This window comes from Chiloscyllium punctatum, chromosome 31, assembly GCF_047496795.1.
Source record: "Chiloscyllium punctatum isolate Juve2018m chromosome 31, sChiPun1.3, whole genome shotgun sequence".
NCBI lineage: Eukaryota > Metazoa > Chordata > Chondrichthyes > Orectolobiformes > Hemiscylliidae > Chiloscyllium > Chiloscyllium punctatum.
Window position 1 is genome coordinate 39227743 of NC_092769.1, and position 25733 is coordinate 39253475.

Consider the following 25733-nt stretch of genomic DNA (forward strand, 5'->3'; position numbering starts at 1 on the left):
TAAAAACGTGGTAAGGAGATGCCATGGAACAAGAGAACAGTGAGCCTGAAGTCAGTGGCAGGCAAGTTGTTGGAAGGGATTCTGAGGGACAGGATATCCATGTGTTTGGAAAGGTAAGGAATGATCAGGGAGAGTCAGTGTGGCTTTGTACATGCACAATTGGGTCTCACTAACTTGAGTGAGTGTTTTGAAGTGACAAAGAAAATTGATTAAGCCAGGTAGTGAATGTTGTTTATATGAACATTCAACAAGGTTCCACAAAGCAGACTGGTTCGCAGGGTTAGATAACATGGAATGCAGGGAGAGCAAGCCATTACAAAACTGCCTGGAAGGTAGGAGACAGAGGATGATGATGGAGGGTTGCTTTGCGGACTGGAGGCCTGTGAGCAGCAATGTGCTGCAAGGATGGATATTGGGCCCTTAAATAAATGACTTGAATGTGAATATATGAGGTATGGTCAGTAGGTTTACAGAAGACACCAAAATTGGATGTGTAGAATAAAGAAGGTTAGTTCAGAATACAACAGGATCTTGATCAGATGAGCCATTGGAGCAAGGAATGGCAGACGGAGTTCAATTTAGATAAATGTGAGCTGTTGTATTTTGGAAAGGCAAATCAGGGCAGGACTTATACACTTAATGGTAAAGTCCTGGGGAACATTGCTGAACAAAGAGATCTTTGAGTGCAGGTTCCTAGTTCCTTGAACGTAGAGTCACAGGTAGGTAAGGGAGTGAATGCAGCATTTGGTATGCTCCCCGTTATTGGTCAATGCATTGAATGCAGCTGTTGTAACGTCATATTGTGGCTGGACAGGGCACTGATTGAGGCCCTTCTGGAATTCTGTTTTCAGTTCCAATCTCTCTGTTCTCGGAATAACGTTGAGAAACTTGATAGGGTTCAGAAAACATTTGCAAGGATTTTGCCAGGGTTGGACGGTTTGAGCTTATTGGGCAAGGCTGAATAGGCTGTCTATTTTCCCTGGAGAGTTGGAGTCTGAGCGGTGATCTTATAAAATCATGAAGGGCATGGATAAGGTGAGCAGTCAGGGACTTTTTCCCAAGTTCGGTGGGTCCAGAACTAGAGGGTACAGGCTTAAGGTGAGAGGGAAAAGATTTAAAAGGGATCTAAGGGGCATCTTATTCATGTTGAGGGCATTGCAAGTATGGAGTGAACTGCCAGAGGAAGGGGTGGAGTCTAGTACAGCAGCATTTAAAAGGCATTTGATTGGGTACATGAAGAGGAACGATTTAGAGGGATAAGGGTGAACCGCTGGCAAATGGGACTCCATTAATGCTCTCCGTTATTGGTCAATGCATTGAATACAGAAGCTGGGATGTCATATTGTGGCTGGACAGGACATTGGTTAAGCCACTTCTGGAATTCTGTTTTCAGTTTGAATTTTCCTGTTCTGGGAAGGATGTTGTGAAACTTGAAAAGGTTTGGACAAGATTTACAAAAACGTTGCCAAGATTGGAGGATTTGGCCGACAGGGAGAGGCTGAATAGGCTGGGGCTATTTTCTCTGGAGAGTCAAAGACTGAGAGGTGACTTCATGGAGATATATAAAATCACGAGGGGTGTGAATAAGGTGAGCAGCCGGGGTCCTATTTCCTCAGGTTAGGTGGGTCCAAAACTAGAGCACCTGGGTTTAAATTGAGAGGGGAAACATTTAAAAGGGATCTAAAAGGCAACGTTTTCAAGCTGAGTGTGGTGTGTGTATGGGAGGGGTTACCAGATGAAGTCGTGAAGGCTGAAAAATCACAACATTTAAAAGGCTTCCAATTGGGTCCATGAATAGGAAGGGTTTTGATGGATACAGGCCAATAGCTGGTAAATGGGAATCCATTCGTTTAGGATTCCTCGTTGGCATGGACGAATTGGACCGAAGGTCTGTTTCTTTGATCCTAATAAATTAAGATGCATTCCTCTATTTTGTGGCGAGCTAGCTGAAGCAAACATAAATATCCTTGGAGCTGAGAAGGTGAAGCAGTGATTTCGACCTGGTGCAGATTTGGTTCCAAGGTCTTGAATTTGCAGAGAGAGAGAGGAATTGTTAGCACTGTCACAATTTTTAGTAACTACTTTCAAGTAATTGGCAAATAATACAAGGTGAAAATGTGAATACTATTTTCCTCAGTAAGTTCTGAGCATCTGGAACAGTCTGAACGACACAGATTCAGCAGGTATTCTGAAACAGACTTGGAATTTTACTTTTTAAGGTAAGATTTGGGGGGCCGTGGGCACATGGGAGGGGACTTGGGACCGACTTGCAGCATCTCCAGAGGGAGAGAATACAGCCCCAATGGGCTGAATAGCCCCCAGCCCCTGTGCTCTGTGATACAGCCCCATTCACTGTGAATGATGGAGCTCATCCCAGGGCAGAGACAGGGAGGAACCAACCACTCTCAATCGGCGCCAGCTTAATTAACGACAGCTCCAGACCAATAGGAGAGGTTGTGTGGTCCTGCAGCCAATGGGAGTGAATGAGGGGTGCGGCCAGCAAGACAGCGCCTGTCCATGAGCTGTGCAGATGCCGTGTCACTGTTTGGGGTTGGGAGAGACAGCAGAGACTGGGACAGAGGCTGTGGGACCTGAATTACAAACTCCCGGTAAATTAAAACCAAAAGAACTGCAGAAGATGTAAATCAGAAACAACAACCAGGAGGTTCTGGAAAAGCTCAGCAGGTCTGGCAGCATCTGTGATGAGAAATCAGATAAAGTTTCAGACCCAGTGTCCCTTCCTCAGGACAGATATTACTGAGAAAACAAGTCAGTTTTAGTGCAGAAGTTAGTGTGGGGGGAGGATAAAAGGAGTAAACGATAGGTGGGGATAGAGTGAGAAGAACGGTTGGGTAAAGGAGTGGATAACAATCTGTCTGGGGGAGGATGATTAGCTGTTAATGGAGACTGTTCGTGGCTAACTATAGGTAGTGTGTAATGGCAGACTGTGAGAACTGGTGTGTGGGGTAGGGGGCTACGACATGAGGTTGTTAACTTATGGTTAGCATCAATGAAGTAAACACAATGACTGCAGATGCTGGAAAGCAAATAGTGGATTAGTGGTGCTGGAAGAGCACAGCAGTTCAGGCAGCATCCAACGAGCAGCGAAATCGACGTTCGCTGCTCGTTGGATGCTGCCTGTTCTGCTGTGCTCTTACAGCACCACTAATCCAACTTATGGTTAGCCACTAGCTGTCTCCATTGTGAGCTGTTCCCCACCTATATCACTCCACGATTGGAGCTGCCGAGGACACGAACCTTTGGAATATCCTCCCTAACTCCCTTTCTCCGCCTTAAAGATGTATCTAAAAATCGTTCTCTTTAATCAACGTTTCCATCATTCGTGAAGCATTTGAGGAGATTTGTCAATGTGAAAGGCTCCATACAATGCAGGTAGTTGTTGTTATTGTCTGACCTCAGGAGAAACAGGGATGAGCCCTCTCTCTCTCATACCTGATGAACAGCAGTAAAAGCAGGAAGCACTGAGCATGCTCCAGCCCACAGTGGGCTTCGGATTATTGATATCAGCGCAGGACCAATAAGAGTGGGGGAACTGTGGCTAGAGGTGCTCGTTGGTCCTTCAACCAATCAGAATGAATGAGGGGCGGGGCAATACTCAACCACGTGATAAACTTCACTGACAGCACAGTGTTGTTGTGACCAAGGCATTGGAAATGTGTAGAAGGTGCAGGGCAGGGGGAAGGAAAAACATATTGACCAGGAAGAGGAGGAAATTTTCATGGTATGGGATGAGAGGTTTTACAGAACTTGGTGCACGTAGTAAAACACAAATTTAAAAATCCCAAATTCTGCACCATTTTCCCTCCCGATAATGCATTTTGCACTCCCTGAAATATCAACTATGTGTTTCTCCCTTCACAGATACCAGTGATCAGTGCTAAAGCCCGATTGCCTGTGGAGAAGGTGATGTTTGACTTCCTTGTACAGCTACAGTTCGTGTGGTGAAGGTGCTCCTACAATGTGTTTGGGTAAGAGCTGTTATAGATTATTCACTCAGCGACAGTGAAGAATTGACAAAATGTGTGCAAATCAACAACAGTTGTTTTTTTTTATCATGTTTATAATTCCACAGACATATGATTGAGAACTTGTGACATAAGGCCACAGCTGGAGATATTAGGTCAGGTGATCAAAAGAATTGCCAAATAAGCAGGTTTTCAGGAATACCTTAAAGGAGGAAAGCAGGTCTGAGGGGGTTAGGGTGGGAATTCCATACCGTGTTGCCTTGGCAACGGTAGAAACAGCTAGACAGGTGAAGCATTGATTAAACATATCGTTGGGAGTCTGAAAGAAAATGAGTTGTCGAGGTCTCACAGATTGTGTGGTTCAGGGAGACAGGGATGTTCACAGCCAGGAATTACATCAAGGGTGAGAATTTTAAATTGTTGCTTGTTAATAGGAGCCTTTTGATGAATCAACAAGTTTTGGTACAAGTGAGCGCTTGGGCAGTAGGGTTTTAGATACTCTTGAGATTACATGGAAGTTGAATGTGGGAGGCTGGCCAGGAGTGTGTTTGGATCATGAAGTCTGGAGATAACACAGGGATGGACGAGTATTTCAGTAAATGAGCTGAGACTAGGGTGGAGTTGGGTGATGTCACTAATGTAGGAATAGTGCTTTTGGAGTCGGGCTGCTCCTCCTCCTCCTCATCACTCCCCCTCCCCAGTTCACAGATATTGTTCCTTGTTCTATCTGTCTGTCTTTTCGGGTTATGTCCTTCTCTCCCATTCTGCTACAAACTAATATTTGACCCCACCGTTGTTGCAAAAACCTACTCCATCCTGACTCTCCCTTTCCTTTCTGAATTCCTTGTATTTGGTGTCCCTTAAGGATCTCTCCTCGGTCCCTCCTGTTTCTCACCTACATACTGCCAGGAGGTGACATTGTCCAAAAGCACCGTGTTAGGTTTCACATGTACACTGACAATGCCCAGCTATCCCTCGCCATCATCCCTCTCCATTACTCAGTTATCAAACTGCTCATCACACTCCCACTACGCGATTGGCTGCAATTTCCTGCAACGGAACATTGCAATGGTTAAACCCATTGCCTTCAGTTGCTATTACAAATCACTTTCCCTTACTGCTGAGCCCCTCACTCTCCCTGGGAACTGTCTGAGGCAGAACCACACTCTTGACAATATTGCTCTCATATCTGACCCCAAGGTGACCTTCTGATCAGACATCTACACAATCACAAACACCAGGAATTACAATCTCTTAAAATGTTGCTTCTCTCCACCTCACCCCAGCTCCATTGCTTATGAAACCCCTGACCTGTGTCGGTGTTGCCTTAAACTTGACGAATCCAAAACAGAATCCGTGATTCTGTGACTGACCCAGAATCTGGTTCCAGACTCCCTCATGATGAGAAACATCCTCTCAGTATTTACCCTGTCAAACTCCTTAAGAATCCTACATGTTACAATGAGATCCCCTCTCATTCTTCCCAAATCCAGTGAGTAAAGTCCCAACGTCTTCAGCCTTTTCTTAAAAAATAATCCCTGCAAACCAGGGTTCATCCCAGTCAATCTTCTGTGAAATGCCTCTGATGAAATGATGTATTTCCTTAAATAAAGGGACCAAACCTTCTGTCATTACTCCAGATGTGGTCTGACTCGCACTTTATAAAGTTCCTCTCAGGTATATACTCCAAACAACTCCCTTTAAACTTGCACAGATGTTGTTGGAAATGCGCAGAAGATCATGCAGCATCTGTGAAGAAAAATCAGTTAAAGTTTCGGGTCTGGTCACCCTTCCTCAGATACGTTAACTCTAATTTCTTTTCACAGATGTTGCTAGACCTGCTGACCTTTTCCAGAAACTTCTGTTTCTCTTCCTGGTTTACAGCATCTTCAGTTGTTTCGGTTTTCATATCCTTGAAACTTGCCATCTCTCTTATAGAATTTGTCATTTCCACCTTGGAAAAAAGATTCACATTTGTTTGGTCTCCCCTACCCTGAGGAAAAAAGAAACCATGGCTAGTCACCCTATCATTGCTCCTCATAACTTTATAAAATTCAATAAAGCCACCTAAAGTGTCCAGTGCTGCAGGGAAATAGCCTCAGCCGATTCAGCCTCTCCCTATGGTTCACGTGTTCCAATACTTGCAACACCCTCGTAAAACCATTCTGAACTCTTGCAAGTTTCCCAACATCTTTCCTATAACAGGGAGACTGGAATTGAAAGCAGTCTGGGGATTCCAAAAGTGGCCGAGCCAATAAACCGTACAACCGAACCATGATCTCCCAACTCCTATACTCAATGCACTGCCCAATACCAGCTAGCATACCGCACACCACCTTCACTGACCTGTCTACCTTCAACCACACTTTCAAGGAACTGTCAACCCACACTGCATGGTCTTTTTGTCTGTCAACACTTCCCAGGAACTTGTCATTCAGAGGTTGAGTCCTATTCTGGTAACATCTTTCTGAAATCAGGGAGACCACAATTGAATGTAATATTCTAAAACTGGCCTCCCCAATGCCCTACTCAGCCACAACGTGCCCTCCTAACCCCTATACTCAGTGACAGAATCCCTACAGTGTGGAAGCAGGCCTTTCGGCCCATGGGACCATACCAACCATCGGAACAGCATTCCACCCTAACTCTGTACCCTACCATTACCCAAAGCTCATCCAGCTAACCTGCGTGTCTTTGGATTGTGGGAGGAAATTAAGAGCACCCAGAGGAAGCCCACGCAGACACACAGGGAGAATGTGCAAACACCGCACAGACAGTGGAATCGAACCAGAGTCCATTTATTGGTCAGCGCATTCCATTCAATGTTAGTGTCCCAAATGCCATGTTCAGCACCTGATCTCTCTGAAACTCTACTTTCCAAGAACTAAGCAGTTGTTCTGAGCTCTTCGGAGGGAATTAAGGTCAGGATGAGAAAACAGGAACTGGGTTGAGTTTTAGATCTACAAAATGACTCTCCATCTTTCCACTCTGTTTCTCCCCCTCCCCCCACTCTGTCTGTTCCCCACGCTCTGTCTCCCCACCCCCCAACAGTCTGTTCTCTTTCTCCCCCCTGTCTGTCTGTCTCTCCCCCTACCTCTGTTGGTCTCTGCCCCCCCCCCCCCCCTTCCCCCTGTCTGTTCCCCTCCTCTCTAAACCCACTTTCTGTCCCCATCTGTCTCTGTGCCACCCCTTTCTATCCCCCCCCTCTCTTTCCCCACCCATTTCTGACCCACCCTTCTCGATCCAACCACCCTCTGTCTGCCGACCCTCCTTCCCAGTCCCCTAGTTCTGTACTCCCCCACTGCAGGGCAAATATCTTGTCTATTTACCCTATCCATGCCCAGCCTGATTTTAAAAATCTCTTTAGGTCACCATTCAGCCTCTGACGCTCCAGGGAAAACAGCCTATCCAACCCTGGCAACATGCTATAATTCTTTTCTGACCTCTTTAAAGTTTAAGAACATCCACCTGATAGGAAGGAGAACAGAATTAAATGGAATATTGATTCGGCAACTTTTGCAATGTCCTCTACAGTCACAATATGTCATCCTAACCCCTATACTCAATGCTCTGACAGATAAAGACAGGCAGACCAACTGCCGCCTTCACTATCCTATCGACTTGCTACTCTACTGTCAAGGAACTATGAACCTGCACTCCAAGGACTCTTTGTTTAGCAGCACTCACCAGGAACTTACTATTAACTGTATAAGTCCTGCTAAAGTTTGCTTTTCCAAAATGCAGCAGCTCGCATTTTTCTAAACTGAACTCCTCAGCCCATTCACCCATCTGATCCAGATCCTCTTGTACTCTGAGGTAATCTTTTTCCCTGCTACTACATCTCCCATTTTGGTGTCATCTGCAAACTTACTTACAATACCTCTTATGTTCACATCCAAATCATGGATATAAATGGCGAAAAGTAGTGGATCCAGCCCCGATCCTTGTGAGACTCCACTGGTCACAGGCCTCCAGCCTGAAAAGCCCCCTCTGCCTTCTACCTTCGGGCCAGTTCTGTACTCCATGTGATCTAACCTTGCTGAGCAGCCTCCCATGAGGAACCTTGTCAAACACGTTACTGAAGTCCATGTAGATCATGTCCATGCTCTGACCTCAGCAATCCTCTTTGTTACTTCTTCAAAAAAACTGAGTCAAATTCATGAGATATGATTTCCCATGCACAAAGCTGTTATTGGTATCCAGGATTTAACTCTGTACATTGGGGTCTGCGTTGCCCAGTTATAGGTGTTAATATTCTGGATGAAGTTCAAGGACGCCAGCATTTTCTCAGTGAGTCTGTATTGAGTCTTGTTCATGTCACCAACACAGGGGAGTTCCTTTTGAAAGGCAGTCCCTGTATCCCTTGCCCACCAGGAAATAGTGTACGTGTCCTTACCTCTGGATCAGGAGGATCAGGCTCAGAGTTGAGTAACAGCATCTTTGAAGAGGCTGATTAGTAAACCTGCCCAAGCCACCAGGCCATACTGTCTCCCAGCTGTCCCTGCCTGAGCCTCCAAACAGACCCTTCCTGTAGTTTCTCTCCTGTCAGACTCTCCCATTGCTCAGTTTGTCCAGGATCCCCTCCTGCTGCTGCACTGCTCCTGTCCCTCACTGACCTGTCCATCCCCCAGTGTTCACCACATTCATTCATTGTTTACAATCTCGTTGTCCCAGTCCTCCAGCCCCGCCCCCTCCACCCTATAGAGACAGCTCAGTGGTTGGCACTGCTGCCTCACAGCACCAGGTACCCGGGTTCGATTCCGGCCACGGGCGACTGTCTGTGTGGGGTTTGTGCATCCTCCCACAATCTAAAGATGTGCAGGGCAGGTGAATTGGCCATTTGAAATTGCCCATAGTATTGATTAAATTAGTTAGGGGGCATAGGTCTGTGTAAGTTACTGTTTGCAGGGTCGGTATAGACTTGTTTGGCCAAAGGGCCTGTTTCCATACTGTAGGGATTCTGATATATTGGGCAGCAGCTGCTGTCAATCACCTGGACTCCTGTATGATCGGGAGCTCGTGCTGCAGGAGGGGAGACCAGTGCATGGGTGCAGTGCTGGCAATTGTGGGATTATGCACAGTATAGGTCAGTGCCTGGGAAGGAGGCTGTGGGTGTGAGGGATTAATCTATCATTAGCAGCTTCATCCCTCTGGGAGCCGGACCCAGGGGAATGGCCCCTCTCTTGCTACCCTGATATGTGATCAGACTATCAGTGGGGCAGCGTTTTGCAGAAAGTTATCAGAACTCTTTTGTGAAGATTCAGGGTTGTTATGGAAAGGGACAAGGATGGGCCTGCAATTAGAATTCTAATTTGGCTCATTTTAGTCAGATGGGTCTTGGCCAGAGTGTGCAGGAAGCTGTGTATGCAGGATGGTTCTCATCAGGAGCGAGGAAACTGGATTCGAAGAGAGAGTGTGTGAGAACTGGGTGTGGAGGAAAGGAGTGGGGGGATTGGTTTGGATTTCAGTTCACAGAAGAGAGAAATTGTGAGACTGAGGTTTAAAGCTTTGGGGGAAACAAGAAAACTACAGTTTAATACTACAATTGTCTTATGAATTTCCATCCTGTATTAACAGTGGTAACTTGTGTGCTCTGTTGTATGGTACTGAAAGGGTGGATTTGCGGATGAGAAATACAAATTGAACTTCATGGTCAAATCTGATAGTTACTTGATCCGTGCCGATCTGAATATCATTGGCCTTTTCATCTGGATGGAAAGGTGTGCATTCTGTCCGTGGGCAAATATTTCAAATCTCAATGTGACTGGAAAAGTACTGAGACACAGCCAAGTCCATGTCAGCGTGGTGAGTGTGGAGAGAGAGTTCATTTGTTTTTGAAAGTCTGAAAAATCATGGCACATTTCCCAGGAACAATGAAGCCACAACTTTGCTTTGTAAAAGGACAAGTCTTTAATTAACCATGCAACCAGAAAGACACAAGGATACCTGCACCATGGGGAACACTATGAAAACGGGATTGTTGTAAAGGGGTTCATTCTCGATCATGGATTGTAATCCATTGGCATTGTCCCGTCGGTTCCAGCCCCGCAGGGAAACACTGGAAATATGATGGATGTAATGGAGGTTTCAGTTATTAAACTGTAAAAAGTGCAGAACAATTTACAAGGATGTTACCAGGGCTCAGGGGTCTGAGTTATAGGGAGAGGTTGGACAAGGGAGGATTTTATGTTTGGAGCAGAGGAAACTGAGGGGATTCTTTTCTAGAAGTGTATAAGACCATGAGAGGCATGGATAAGGTGAATGCACTCAGTCTTTTTCCCAGGAACTCAAGGATTGGACGACTTGATTGGATCAGTTGAAGGTTAGAGGAGAAAGAATAAAAGGGAAGCTGAGGGGCAACTGTTTTACACAGAGGGTGGTATGTATATGGAATGAGCTGCCAGTGGAAATGGTTCAGGCAGGAACACTCACAACAGGTAAAAGACATTTGGACAAATACATGGATAGGAAAGGGTCAGAAGCAAATGGGCCAAGTGCAGGGAAATGGAGTTAGCGTGGATGGACTTTCTGGTCAGCATGGGCCAAAGGGCCTGTCTCTGCTGTCAGACTCTATGACTCTAAGTGCATTTGCTATTTCTCCCACTAACTCTGTTGGTATCCTGGGATGTATCCCATCAGGGCAATGAGACTTGTCGACCTTTAGCTACATTAGCATATCCAGTTCTAACTCTTTCACGATAATGGTTATCATCTAGGTCCTCACCTTCCTCAGTCTCCTTATCAATTACTGGCATGTTCTTCGTATCCTCCACTGTGAAGACTGACTGCTGTGTGCTCATATTCCTGAACCCTGCTGGATAGGAATAACTAGGCACAGAACTCAGAGAGGTCTTCTTTGAGACTTTATTGATGAGACATGGCAGTTACCTGGATAGTGTACAAGCAAAACACCTTCAGGCAGCATCAAGTAACTCCCCACCTGTCCAATGTACAGCTCCCACTCTTATACCTTTGTGGTTTGGGACTTTGAATAGAGACTGTCTCTCAGTATTATCTCCATGGCAACGGCAGTTAGAAAGTCTAGTTCAGTTCAGCACTTTGTGGTTAAACCACACACCGCTCCCCCACGCCCCTGTGGCTCCCTCAAGTATGTGATAGGCACTTCAGTTTCAGTGGGGCTGTCTATCAGGATTCTGATGTGGAGGAGCTGGTGGTGGGGTGGACAAAGTTTAAAAACCACACATCACCAGGTTATAGTCCAACAGGTTTATTTGGAAATACAAGCTTTTGGAGTGTGCTGTGATTTTTAACTTGCTTAGGATTATCTCTATGGTAACAGTTAAGTGCTTCAACAATTAGAGGCCATATGTTCCCCAAACATCATGTTCCCCTCTAGCAGTATAAACTGTTATTCCAGCCCTGGGGATAGCTATTAATCACTTTTCTCCCCCAATCCCATCTCGCTTTCTGTTGATCTTTAAAGTTTTTCTAATCTCCATGGTCATTGCCAATCTGTATGCATTCTATTTCAGTTTGATAGACTCCCTTATTTCCTGAGCCACCCATGGCAGATTATTCCTTTTTTCCTAAAGTCCTTCCTTTTCCCTGATATATACTTTTGCTGAGCACTTCAAAAAATTTCTTTGATATTCCCGCACTGTCCGTCAACTTTCCCACCATAAAGTCTTTGTTTCCAGTCTACATTAGCCAACTCCTGCCTCATCCTATTGTCGTCTCCTTTTGTTTAAGCACTGGATCTTGGGATTGGATTTAATCTTCCAACTTTTCATCTTTGTTCTAAATTCAACCAGACTTATCAGAATTCTTTTATCAGATTACGTGGTGAGGCGATGTTTCCTGGGTGTTTTGGTTTTCATTGTCAGTGACCTTGGCTTTGTAATAAAGTACAGGATGGATATTCACACTGCGAATGTACGACGCAATCTAAAACCATAAATCACTGTCTCCCCTCAGTTTAAAATTGCAAAATCATTATCTCCTACACGCTTCCTCACTATCTAAGATTGGAATGCTAATCCACCTGACTATCTGTCATTTTCCGAAAATCTCCTTTGGTGAAGGTGGTGATTTTTGGATTCAGCTTTCCAGTTATTACCGCCTCTCCAAGAACACCCTGCTTTATCCTCAATCATAGAATAGCCTTTATCCACAATCATAGAATAGAATCTCAACAGTGTGGCAGGAGAGCATTGGCCCATCAAACCCCACCAACCATCCAAAGAGCATCCCACCTGGAGCACTCCATCCTTTTAACACTGCATTTCCCATGGCTGATCCACTGAATCTGCACAATCATGGAGACTGTGGACAAGTCCACACGACCCGCCGAAGCGCAACCCACCCATACCCCTACATTTACCCCTTACCTAACACTACGGGCACACACAGAAACACAAAAGGTAGCATGTGTACCTGAGATGAATGAACCTGGACTTAGGAAAATGTGACAACAATCACAACTAGTTAGAATTACAGAATCCCTTAGGCGCACAAAGAGACTATTCGGTCCATCGAGTCTACAATGACCTGCTGTCCCACCCTACCTCCATAACCCCACATTTAGCATGGCTAACACAACCCACCTTACCTACACACTACAGGCCATGTTAGCACAGCCAATCCATCAAACCTGCACATCTGTGGGAGGGTCACATATTATGTCTAAGTGCTCAGGATTGTGGATGAAGGCTCACAAATACTTGACTCTGACGCAAATCCTCTTTTATTTACAAAATAAAATCTGGGGGAAATTGCAGCCAGACAGATTTCCAATTATCTCATGAGGAAGAGAATTCACAACTTGTGCCCCTGACCCAGGATGCGCAGTGAAGTCACAGAGGTCTGGGAACCATCAGAAATGTAACAAGTTGTGTGCAAGGTGGGGGTGAGACAAGGACAAAAAGACAGTCTGTCACACGGGGGAAGGCAGGAGAAATTAAATTGCAGAAATGGTAGTCCCTCAAGGCCATGGGGAATGGATTTAGGGCTGGGAAAGAAACCAGGAAACAAGGTGAGCAGCTCTGAAAGAAATACATTGAAAAAACAGATTATAACAACATAGAGGGCAGAGTACACAGTCTGAAATTGCTGCTCTCATTGGTGAGTACATAACGCTGTAAAGCCTGGGTCATTCTATTACAGCCAACACATGCAGGATAGGCCAAGTGCTGAACTTTCTGATAAATTTATTCTGACATTTGGAATTCAGGTCGGATGATGTTCATAAATTCTCAAATTGGACTTGACTTTAATATTCTGGAGAAATGTTAAATCAATCACAATGATCCCATTCTGCAGACTTTAGTCCACAGCCCTGCATGTTCCAGCATCTCAGTTACATCCATGTCCTTTTATTCTAATGTGATGCTGGTTACTGCCTCTGCCAGTCCATCAATGAGTTCCTGCTCCCCACCATCTCTGAGTGAAATGAATTCTCCTCTCCCCTTCTTTCTGGGAATTAGTTTCAATCTAAATCCTCCAGTTTCTGACCTCTCAGTTAATGAATAGCTCCTTCCTATCCACTCGATCTGGATTCCTCAGCATTTTATCACTTCAATTAAATCTCAGCTCATCCTCCTCAGAAATCATCCCCAGACTATCCAATCTCTCCGCAGAGCAGATATTTTCCAATTGTAGAAACATTCTGATCAATCTCCTCTGTACCCTCTCTGGTGTGATCACATCAACCCTGGAATAAGGGGATCAGAAATGTGGGCAGTATTAGATTAGATTAGATTAGATTACTTACAGTGTGGAAACAGGCCCTTCGGCCCAACAAGTCCACACCGCCCCGCCGAAGCGTAACCCACCCATACCCCTACATCTACATTTACCCCTTACCTAACACTATGGGCAATTTAGCATGGCCAATTCACCTGACCTGCACATCTTTGGACTGTGGGAGGAAACCGGAGCACCCGGAGGAAACCCACGCAGACACGGGGAGAACGTGCAAACTCCACACAGTCAGTCGCCTGAGGCGGGAATTGAACCCGGGTCTCCGGCGCTGCGAGGCAGCAGTGCTAACCACTGTGCCACCGTGCCGCCCACTTTAACCGCAGTCAATTTCAGGGTTACCCTTAATTCTGTTTGCTAAAAACTGCTCGTGTCCTCCCTTTGCTTTTCTTAACTCTCTCTTTAAATCCTTCCTAGCTGATCTGTAACTCTCTATTGCTTCATCTGTACCATTTTGCCTCATCAACACATAAGCCTCTTTCTTCTTTTTAACAAGAGATACAATTTCTGTAGTAAACCATGGTTTACAAACTCTGTGCCAGTTGGGTCACCCCACAGACATTGACTTTCCAAAGAGAACAATCCAAGATTTTCTAACCTCTCCCAATCCAGGCAACATCCTGGTAAACCTGTTTCCACCTTCCCAAAAGCCTTCACCTTCTTCCTATAATGTGGTGATCAAAACGGCACACAATCCCCGAAAGGTGGCCTGATCATAGTTTTATTATCACTCCCCTGACTAAAGAAGGCAAGCCTGCCATTCACCTCCTTCACCACTTTCAGGGATCTTTCAGCTTGCAACTGAAGATCCCTCTGTATATCAGTGTTGCTCAGGACCCTTCCGTTTATTGTACAAATTCCTCTTGCTTTGTGTCTTCCAAAATGCATCACCTCACACTTGTCTGAATTAAAATATATCTGCAATTTCCCCACAAAACTTTCTGACTCATCTCTTTCTTGCTGTATCCTTTGACATCATTCTTCACGATTCACAACTTCAACAGTTTGTGCCATCTACAAACTTGCTAATTAAAACGTTTACATTTTCAAACTTTTCATTTATATATATTACAAGCAACAGATGTCCCAGCTCTGACCCTTGTGGAACAGAGGCACTGGTCACAGACCTCCAGCCAGCAACATACCCCTACACAACTGTTACTGGAAGAAATATCAAAGAGGAGCCTTGAGTTCTGTGCTGAGCACCACGACCAATGTTTATTCAGAGCTCCTTACTAATACAGGATGGGAAAGGTCCCTCTCTGGCTCCCCCAGATAAGTCCAGCATTTTGATGTGTTTACTTCATACGATCCCCCTGACCTGAACTCCAGAGTTTGGAATGTCAGCTCGGATATTTCCATGTTTCCTTTCCCAGTCTCTGATTCTCTCAGCTCATGCGGCTGCTTTGCCAGTTCTTTTACAAATGGTTTAACCCTATCCTTGTCATTGCACATCTCCAGCCCTCCCACTACCACACATCTCCGGTCCTCCCACTACCATACCCTGTGGTATCTGCATAGTCCATCCAGTCACTAATTCAAAGGGGGACTGTCCCGTCCCCTTTGCTGGGGTTGTCCTCAGTTTTATTAGGCTGCTAAATAGTACTCTAACCCATCACTGTCCTGTCTCTGAGAGAGCCTTAGTCAGACTAGCTTTCAGTGTCTGCGTCATTCCTTCTACTGTCCCAGAGCTCTGGGGGTGGTATGGGGGATGGGATTTCTGTTCAGTACCAAACAGGGCACATAGCTAAAGAGCTATGTTCCCTGTAAGATTTGTCCCTTGGTCAGAATCTGCAGGGGAATGCTTCCACCCATTGAGTAAACCTATTTACTAAAACCCAGCAGGACTTCCTTCCCTGGGATTGGGTGTGTGTGTAAAATCCATCTGTAATTGTTCCCATGGGCCCCTGGGTCCCTGCTGCTGCCTCCATTTTATTGCTTTCCCTGGCTCACACTGTGAACAGACTACACACCTTCGACAAAACCTTGCTGTATTTCTCCCTGTTCCAGGCAAGGATTGTAGTGGATCATCTGATATTGCATTTTATCCTCCCCAATATGGGCCAGCCCATGATATGTTTTTAATAATGTTTGTCTTATACAGTGTAGTGGCACTGCTGGATCATCCAGACTCTGACGTGTCCTATTACTGCCCCACCCTTTTCCCATTCCTGTTTCTGCTGTTGTGGGACTGTTTCTGGGAATATCTTTAAACCTTCCTCTCTCACTTCTGTAGCTACGGCCATTGCCATCTCCTCAAATGTCTGCACTATTTCAGTCAGTATTTCACATATAAGATTATTAAAGGGTTGGACACTCTGGAGGCAGGAAGCAAGTTTCTGCTGATGGGTGAGTCCTGAACCAGAGGACAAATTTTAAAAATAAGGGGTAGGCCACTTAGAACAGAGTTGTGGAGAAACTTCTTCACCCAGAGATGGTGGGTATATGGAATGCTCTGCCCCAGAAGGCTGTGGAGGCCAAGTCTCTGGGTACTTTCAAGAAAGAATTGGATAGAGTGATTAAGGATAGTGGAATCAAGGGTTATGGGGATAAGGCAGGAGCAGGATACTAATTGAGGATGATCAGCCATCATCATAATGAATGGTGGTGCTGTCTCGAAGGGCAGAAGGGCCTACTCCTGCACCTATTGTCTATTGTCTATTCACCTGCCTTATCCACAAACTTACTGCCCCATTGGTGTGGGGTTTTGACTACCTTGTGAGCTCTAATTCTCATTATTGCTGCTTCACTGGGAAAGTTAGCTGCTTCCACTAACTCTCTGACCTGTCCTTCATGCTCTACGTGCCCACAGACAGGGTGATTTACCCTCACCGAGCCCAGGCTATCACTTGGTCATGAACTATACCAAAGGCATGCTGTCTCTCTGTGTATATGCTGACTGCCTGACACCTGGCTAATGTCCGCGCTTCTGTCAGGGCTCGTGATGGTTCTGCCATTTCTGGGTAATTCTCCAAAAAAGTCCTCCAATAATTAAACAATCCTAAAGTTTGCCTTATCCCCTTCACAGTGTGCGGGTGGATAGTTTTGAAATCATGGTCTTTCGTTTCACTGGGATTGTCCCCCTCCGTTCCTGATTTGATCTTCCTGATGTGATGTCCCAGGTACATCTCTCCCTACCTTCCCACGCTCTGTGGGTTAATTTTAAGCCCGGCCTGCCTGACCTGACCCAATACTCTATGTAATATCCGGATATGTTCTTTCTTCACCAACTGAGGCAATGAGGTGTTGGTAAGATTAAATCGATGCACTCCATCAGCCATATATCGGTGGGATATACTGGAATATTATGAGGTCCCTGAGGTAACTGGATCCAGGTCTACTGCTTTCCTCAGACAGTAAATACTAGCTTATTCTGACCGTTCTAGGTCCACAGTAACCCATTCACAATATCAAGGGCTGAGACTGTATCCTGTTGCAATTTTAATCCATTAAATAAAGTGGTGTGGTTCACTACTGTAGGATACTCTTTAGTGGCAGATTTACTGAGGGAGGTCTAATCAATAGTGAGGTGGGATGAGCTGTCCGGCTTCTGTGAGTTAGTCTGGGATACTGTTGGTCTGACTATTCCCTGCTTCTCTCAATCTGTTACTGTCACAATTATTGCCTTCTCAGCCCCAGCTTTAATGGGATCCAGTTTGGGTGGGGAGTGAGAGGGCCCTCGATCTTTACAGGATCTACAGATAATAACCCACATTCCTGTTTGAGTTACCCGCCCTGCTGTTTGGGTCCTAGCTATAACTCCCCAGATTCTGAGACTGTTCCAGTCTCCCTGCAAGGTAACTACTCTGGAGATGTCGCCTCTCCTTTGCTTCCTGTCCTGGGCCTGGCCAGATTGTACCCATATTAGAGTTTGTGCCTCTACATCAATAGTTGCTCTGAACTGTTCTAAAATGGCAACTTCCAGAATGGTCCCTTCCTCAGTTTCACACTCCCATATCTGAATATATTTTGCCATATCGATGATCTGCATTGGGACAGATTTATTTCATCCAGCTTCCTTGATTCCTTCTCCAACTGCTCTCATTTTAGTAATTGAGGGGTGAGGGGCAAATCCGTTTCGGTAACTGATATAGATGCTCCTTTTATTAATATTTGTTCTGCTGGTTCCCAAACACAGCGTCAATGAATATTCATGTGCCTACGTGAACACAGGCACACACACAATGTGAACATCTATCTCCCTCTCTCTGCCTACGTTCCTTGTCTATGTGCCCTTTCCTGCTTCCCTTGTAACATTGTGGGTCTGGTTACCCTCCCTGTACTGCAGTACCCTCCCTGTACTGTACTACCCTCCCTGTGTTTCTGAGTTTGTCTCAGCTCTCATGGCCCAATTCAGAATGTGATCAGAATGATCTCCCACTGGCAGTCCCACGTTTATAATTACAGTTAAATAGGGTCCCATGTCATCTGTTAAATACATCAAACCTATTTCATCATCACAGGTTGGGGTTTGGTAATCCCCCGTGGTCCTTACACACCTCAGGCTTCCTCTCTGTATGAGCCTCGATAATACCCTTGGTTCCCTGAGACACCAAGGTTATTTTAGCCCATTCAGTCTGTCCCCTCCCCAGTGTATCCCTGTAATATCTGTGAATGCCTGGAGGCACTCATCGGCTGTGCACTGGGGGGGGCTCAAACCCTCACCCACTCATTGCAGAGACAGGTTCTGCTGTACACGTCCGGGCATCTTGGCATCAAGGATTTTGGCCTAACACCATCATCGGTGAGACTGTACCTCAACTAATTCATCCATATTGTCCCAATAAGGCCCGTTATTACCATTTCTCTATCAGGCTGGGTGTTAACACACCAACATCTGTTATTCAGCAGGTGAACGGTTCATGTTTGGTTTCTGTCAGTTCCCTTTGTTGCTCCCTACTGTCTGTCCAAGTTGACCTTTGATGCCCAGTGGTGCCACAGACACGGCCTTCTGGACCTTATAGGGCGGTGGGTCATCCCACCCATTGTCGTCCCTCTGTCCATACGTGGATGCTTTGTCATCTAACCCGTTCCAGTCAGTGTCACCATCCTCACTGCCTTCTGAGGACAGCGGGGCACTCGGTACCTCCCCCACTGTAACTACCACCTGGCCCTTTGGCTTTAAGGCCTCACGTCAGAGAGCCACCACCTTCACTTGTTCCTGTTTCCCATAATAATTCAACACATCCTGTCATTCCTGGAATAACACAGAGCAAAATGTGAATTTGGTTTTACTTGAAATATTAATAATTTGACATTCACTTTACATATCTTTAAAGGTGAAAATTCTACTCTGATTATTTAAGTGAATTTAACATGATCATACAGTGAAAATAACCCTCATAATCAACGATAATGAATGAACTGAATAATATGTGATTATTTGTACAAGTTCTTGCATTGAAAATTCAATTTTATTTAATGTTTGTCACCCATTACACCATGGGCATTGTTATTAGGGAATAAAGTAATGGAAGGATATCAGAGAAAATAAATAGACTTGAATTTTAGCTTCACTGGAATAATGAACCAAAACAATATTTGGAAATATGGGTAAACTACATAACAAAGTTTCCAGTGTCATTATTGACGTGAAAACTATTTTAGTTTGCTAGTTGTTTTGCACTAAGAATAATTGGAACTGAATTGTGATTATGAATTGACCATTTAAAATATATTTTAAAGAGAATAGTCATATATATTTTTTGGAGGAAATTAGGAAAGTAAATAAATATGTATACATTGGTATTAATAGTTTTAAAATGTTTAGAAGTTGACTGGGATTATTTGATTGAGAGAGGCTGCATGATTATTAAGACTAATTCACCTTTTTCATTGCATTGTTGGTTTCACTAGAATCTGTTGTGGTCTAAGCTCTTGTTGTGTGCAATGGACTGTCACTCATAGCTTAATTAACCTGCGAGTCCCTGATCAGGTTTCCTTTGTCTGTAAGACAGTCTGTAAGTTTGGGGCACACCTGCTTTTCTGAGGGGAAACAGAGATTCTTTTCAAAGGAAATAAGTGGCAGTTCTCACTGAGAATGTTTTCTACCACACACCATAAACAGGGAAGGGTTTTTCTGAAGAATTTCATTGTCTATCTATAAACTGATGGTACCTGTGTTTGTCAGTTTGTGGAGGATTCAGCACATTTGTTCTGAGCTGTTTTTATACAAGCAGTTGGCTCATTCTGTCTTTGCCAAAAATGTTGTTTACTTTCCCCTTTTACTGTGATTCTGCAGGTTAGAATATTCTGAGAGTCAATAATGTCCAATAACTGAACATTGAATGATTTTGACTCTAACAGAGCAGTGGCCTTGTTTTCAGCTCATTATTCACTTTCCATTTCCTGCTTGTGTTGAATGTTACAGAAACAGGCTCTGAGCAATGTTTCCATTCACTTGTGTTGGAGTCACTGTCAGCCACGTGGTCAGTCAGTTTCAGGCTGATGGATCAGTTTCTCTGTCCTATTAGATGGTGGTCACTTGCTCAGTTTCCGATGGCTCACCTGAGCGTCAGTCCATCAGCTGCTGAAACCCTGCATCCAGCATTTGTTCCCTCTCACAGTGACTACTCCAATACAGTCCCAGCTTGTCTCCCACATTCACCTCCATATACTCAGGATCACCTCAGATTCTACTGTCTGTGTTCTTGCAGCAAGTTGTGTAAGACACCGACTTCAGTTTTAACCTGATCTATATTATGTTCAGAAAGATCATTTCAAAATGTGGTTCACTGCTTCTTCAGGACCTTCCTGAAGAAGGGCTTATGCCCGAAACGTCGATTCACCTGGTCCTTTGATACTGCCTGACCTGTGCTTTTCCAGCAACACATTTTCAGTTGTAATTGTAGTAACCAGTTAATTACAAGTTACTGACAAAATATTTTAAAAGAAGCTGCTATTGGTGGTGGAAATGCTGCTGGTTGGTATAAAAGAGGGCTGCGGTGAATACTGTACTCTGTTTTGATGAGAAAGTTGAGCAATGTAAGATTCTTTTATCTTTGTTAATAAGAAGAGGCAGAGATTGTAGCTAGGACATCCACAAACATCTACCCTCACCACCACTGATGTTCAGTAGCAGCAGTGCCAATCAAGCGGGCTGCTTTATTCCGATGGTATCAAGTTTCTTGAGTGTTGTTAGGGCTGCACTCATCCAGGCAAGTGGGAGTATTCCATCACACTCCTGACTTGTGCCTAGTAGCGTTTGGACAGGATTTCAGGAGCCAGGAGTTGAATTACTCTTGTAGCCACTGTGTTTATGTGGTGAGACCAATTCCGTTCCTGATCAATGATTATTCACAGGATAATGTTGATAGTGGGTGTTCAGTCATGGTAACACCATCGAATGTCAAGGGATGGTGGTTAGGTTATGTCTTATATGTGATAGCCTGCATTTGTGTGGCATGTATGTTACTTGCCTCCTGTAAGCCCAAGCCTGGATATTGTCCAGATCTTGTTGTACTTGGACTTGGACTGCTTCAGTACCTGAGAAGTAAATTATTTATTAACACTAAATAGTCACGAGATTATGCAAATTCCTTTTTCTATCAAATGTCACGGACTGTATCTTATGGTCACTCTCCTATTCACTTTCATTATCTTTTTATTTTCTTCTTAATTCAGACACAAATGTTTGAACATCGATCAGTATAAAATTACATAAATTAAAATCACATAGCATGTTTCGACAAGTAAACTAATTGAATGAAATACATTACTTCTGTATTGTCTGCATTTTGACAAAAAATAATTCTCTTCAATAACTATTGAATGGCTCATTTATTGTCCTCAATCCATCAATCTAAGTATTATATTTCAGTCTTCAGTTTACCGATCTTAATGTACGTCTAATCAACATCAGAGCAAAGTGATTTTAAAATATTGAGTCAATTTATTTGTTCAGAATACAACATTTATTAGGAATTCACTATCCTTATAATAATTGCAGAATAATTTGTTTGTCTTTCTAATGTGTTTCGTCAGATCCATATATTATTTTAATCCATATTTTAATTTAATCCATTGAAACAATGCGATTGTTTTCAGGTTAACTATCCCACAATGGAACCAATCATTTTGCATGCAAAACGCTTTGTAAACTGACTTTTGCTGTTTTGAATAATCACAGTAATCTCAGCCTTATGAATTCAGAAAACTGGAACGACTTTTCACTGCAATAATTCCTGTTCATGTCTGCACATTGCACAGTCATGTAGCAAAATTAAATTTCTCCTTCTTACAAGTGTACTGATAGATTTTCGAAAATCTAAGTGTTGCTCTATCTAATTATTGTTCAGTTCAGTAGGGGGTATAAATGTGTAATAATGGCTCAGTACATGAAGTAATGTGAAGATATTGCAATGTACAAACTCACAATGATTGTGAATATCAATTTTTATTTTAACCATGGAAACACAGTTGAATTGATTAAATTATATTTCACTTCAATGCTCACATTCATTGTATTTCTAATCACAATAAGAGCAAACTATTTCATGTGACAAAATTATTTAAAATTCATCTCACTTTTTTATGGATACAAAATAGAATTAACACCCGTTTGTTCTTTCCTTGACCAATCACAGTGAAGTTTGAATTGTAGAATGCTAGACTGATACAGCACGGAAACAGGCCATTCAGCCTAACTTGGCATTCCGGCCAAGTTTCCTAAACTAAACTAGTCCCATTTCCCTGTGTTTCTCCCATACCCCTTTGGACGTTTTCTATCCAATAAACTGTCCAAAAGTCTTTTAGATGTTGTAATTGTACCAGCCACTGCCCTTCCTCTCACAGCTCATCCCAATATGTGAAAAACAGTGTGGAAAAGTTGCCCCTCAGACCCCTTTTAAATCTTTCCTCCTCACCTTAAAAATTATTTACACCGTAGAATCTTTAAGACTGCAAAGTTATTAAAAGTTGAGAGGTATTTAGAAGCAGCATAATACTTTATTCATACTTTATCGGTGTTCAAACATTTGTGTCTGAATTAAGAAGAAAATAAAAAGATAATGAAAGTGAATATGAGAGTGACCACAAGATACAGTCCATGACATTTGATAGAAAAAGGAATTTGCATAATCTCGTGACTATTTAGTGTTAATAAATAATTTACTTCTCAGGTACTAAAGCAGTCCAAGCCCAATTCATACTTTAATCAGTGATGTGAAGCAAATAAATTCAAGATGTTGTGATCATTATAATGAACAACAGTTACAAGTTGAGACAATGTTGGTTGAAAAGCAATTCAGTCGACACTTAGATATTTTCTAATCAACTCTGAGGTGTTTTGACACATCTCTGTTGAAGGTGGGAATTGAACCCATGGCTCCTGGTCTACTAGTACACACATTACCATAATATTCCCATGCAGGAAGGGCAGGACTATAATCACATACTTACTGTGTTTATTCACAGGGAAAACTGCTCAGATATTTATTGTTATAATTGGACTAGGATTGTATTAGACAGTTCCATTGTGTAATGGATAAAAAGAATTAGTAATTTCTAATAATGATGGAACGAAGCAACAATGGTCTTAAATAAACATAAATCTCATGATAATCAAGTAAGTCAATTTGTTTGAAGCAGTTATTCATGTGCATAAGTTAAAATTAACCTGCTTTTTAATGCACATGAATTGGAAATAAAGCATTAGTCATTCAATGTGACTACTCAGCGATGGACAACTTCCCTCATTTTCAAAAAAATGTGATTTCTAAGAATTCAAGATTTATTGTAAAAGCATAGAACAAACATTTGTTAATTCTGGTTTATTTACACAAGGAACACGTGTAATTTAAATAATGCTTAACATGAAAAGTACTTAGCTCTTATTGTAATAATCAGAACTGTAACAATGTTAGAATTGAGGTGAAATACAATCAATACAAGATTGTAAACAAAACTGTGGATGCTGGAAATCACAAACAAACTCAGTAATTGCTGGAAAATAACTCAGCAGGTCTGGCAGCATCTGTGGAGAGAGTTGGGCCCAGTGACCTTTCTTCAGACTGCACTTTTTCTTACAACCAATTCAATCCAGCTAAGATTCCACACTTAAAATTATTTTTGCTAAGATTAAGAGATTGTAGAGTGCAATATTGTTTGTATCAGTTGATGTACTGAGACATAGTTCCACATATACAACTGGAGATATTGGATTTCAACAATGATTACCGGTTAGATTTTGGTAATAATTAGTTTTAAAATGGCTGATAACAAATTTAAGAATGATGAGAAAACCCCTATTGCAATGTAATTGTGCAATATGTTGGAAAAAAATTAAATATTTATGTGAAAAATAGTTAGCAATTTCTTAATTGATAAGACTGATTAATGATCCTTCCATTAATACGAGAATTCAAATAAAAGAGAATGAGTGAGTTAAAATGAGTGTTGGGTGAGAGAACTTTGGTTGATTGCAGGTGTGTTGACCTGAAAAGAATGTCAATATTTCATTATGATACTGGCCTTAATAAATAATGGATTGAACGAAAATGTAAATCTCATGATGGTGTGATAATTGAAATGACAATTAAATAATATTTAATGTGAGAATGCAACACTTAAGATGATACAATATTTTCAAAGCAGTTTGTACTGGATAATGAATTAAAATATTGGGTTAATTTTTTAAAAAATCTCACTTTAGAAGATTATTCATCAGAATTATTCTGTCATTGAAAAAACCTCATTTCTTCAAGAATTCTGCATTTACCTCATTTTCTGTCTTTTATCCACAGGGATCTGTACTGGAACCCTTCTGTTTGCGATGCAATTATATAGAAGTGACATGGATTAAAATCTAATTGGGTGAGTTAATAAGTTTGCAGATGATATAACGTTCAGTGCAGTTGGGGACAGTGTAGAGTGTTGTCAAATAATGCAGCAGGAAAAAGAGAAATTGCAGATATGGGCAGAGTAATTAAAGGTGAAGTTTAATCCATACAAGTGTGAGGTGTTTCACTTTGGAAGCTCAAATGTTAAAAAAAAGTAGATAGTTAATGGCAGGACCCTAACAGCTTTATTATTCAAAGGGATCTTGACGTTCAAGACCATGGCTCCCTGAAAGTGACCATGCAAGTAATTAGGTGGTTAGGAAGGCAAATAGCATGCTTGCCTTTATTGGTCAGGGAACTGGTTACAAGAGTCAGGAAGTCATGTTGTAACATTTTAACACTTTGGTTAAGGCATACTTAAAGTATTGTATTCACTTTTGTTCGCCATGTTCCAGGAAGGGTATGGATGCTTTGGAGAGGGTACAGAGGGCATTTACCAGGATGCTGCCTGGATTTGGAGAGGCGAGAAAAATTCAGATTGCTTTTTTGTGAAGTGGCGGAGACTGGGGGAAGACTTGATGGAAGTCTGTACAATCATTAGATACGTAGATAGGGTTGACGGTCAGAAAGTTTTTCCCAGAGTTGAAGCGTCAAAAACTACGTGACATGTGTTTAAGGTTAGGAGGGAAAGTTCAAGGGGCATGTAAGGGGCAATTTGTTTTGTACACAGGGAGTGATTGCTGTCTGGAATGGACTTCCAGGGTTGGTGGTGGAAGCAGATACATTAAGGCTCTTTAATGTTCATTTCGATAATTTGGAAGGATATGAACCAAGGGTAGGCAGAAGGGATGAGTTTCTTTTGCATTATGTTCAGCACAACATTATGGGCCAAATGGCCCATTCCTGTGCTGTACAGATCTTTGAGAGAAAGCTAATGTCTATCTCATATGACATTTAATCTAATCAATATTTAGCCACTGGTGTCAGAAATAGGAAGGAAATAAGTAGATAACGAACTTGACTATAATCTAAAAATATAGTCAATTAAATTTACAGAGGTAATTTTTTTATATTTGTTCTGAATTATCAGATTAGCAACTTTGATGGAGATGTGTTTAAATTGTTTGCAGTTATTGATGTTCTGACCCAAAATTACCCTTGTTAAACTGAAGATTGGACCAGAAACCTGTTAGAAAACTTGAAAATATTCAGAAAGGTGCGATGCACATCATAATTTCTTACTGCCTATACT

The 25733-nt window shown here is 42.8% G+C and overlaps 1 long non-coding RNA gene across 5 annotated transcripts in view; it reads left to right on the plus strand.

Annotated features, from left to right (window-relative positions):
* LOC140456940 (uncharacterized) overlaps positions 1-25733 on the plus strand; it is a 41969-nt gene that overhangs the window by 9937 nt on the left and 6299 nt on the right. For 4 of the 5 annotated variants that reach the window (XR_011953236.1, XR_011953234.1, XR_011953237.1 and 1 more), the window contains 2 exons: positions 3883-3989; positions 24446-24515. This is a non-coding gene — a long non-coding RNA (uncharacterized lncRNA). Of the gene's footprint in view, positions 1-3184; positions 3743-3882; positions 3990-24445; positions 24516-25733 lie in introns of those variants that run through there. The other variant, XR_011953235.1, reaches the window with a different exon arrangement.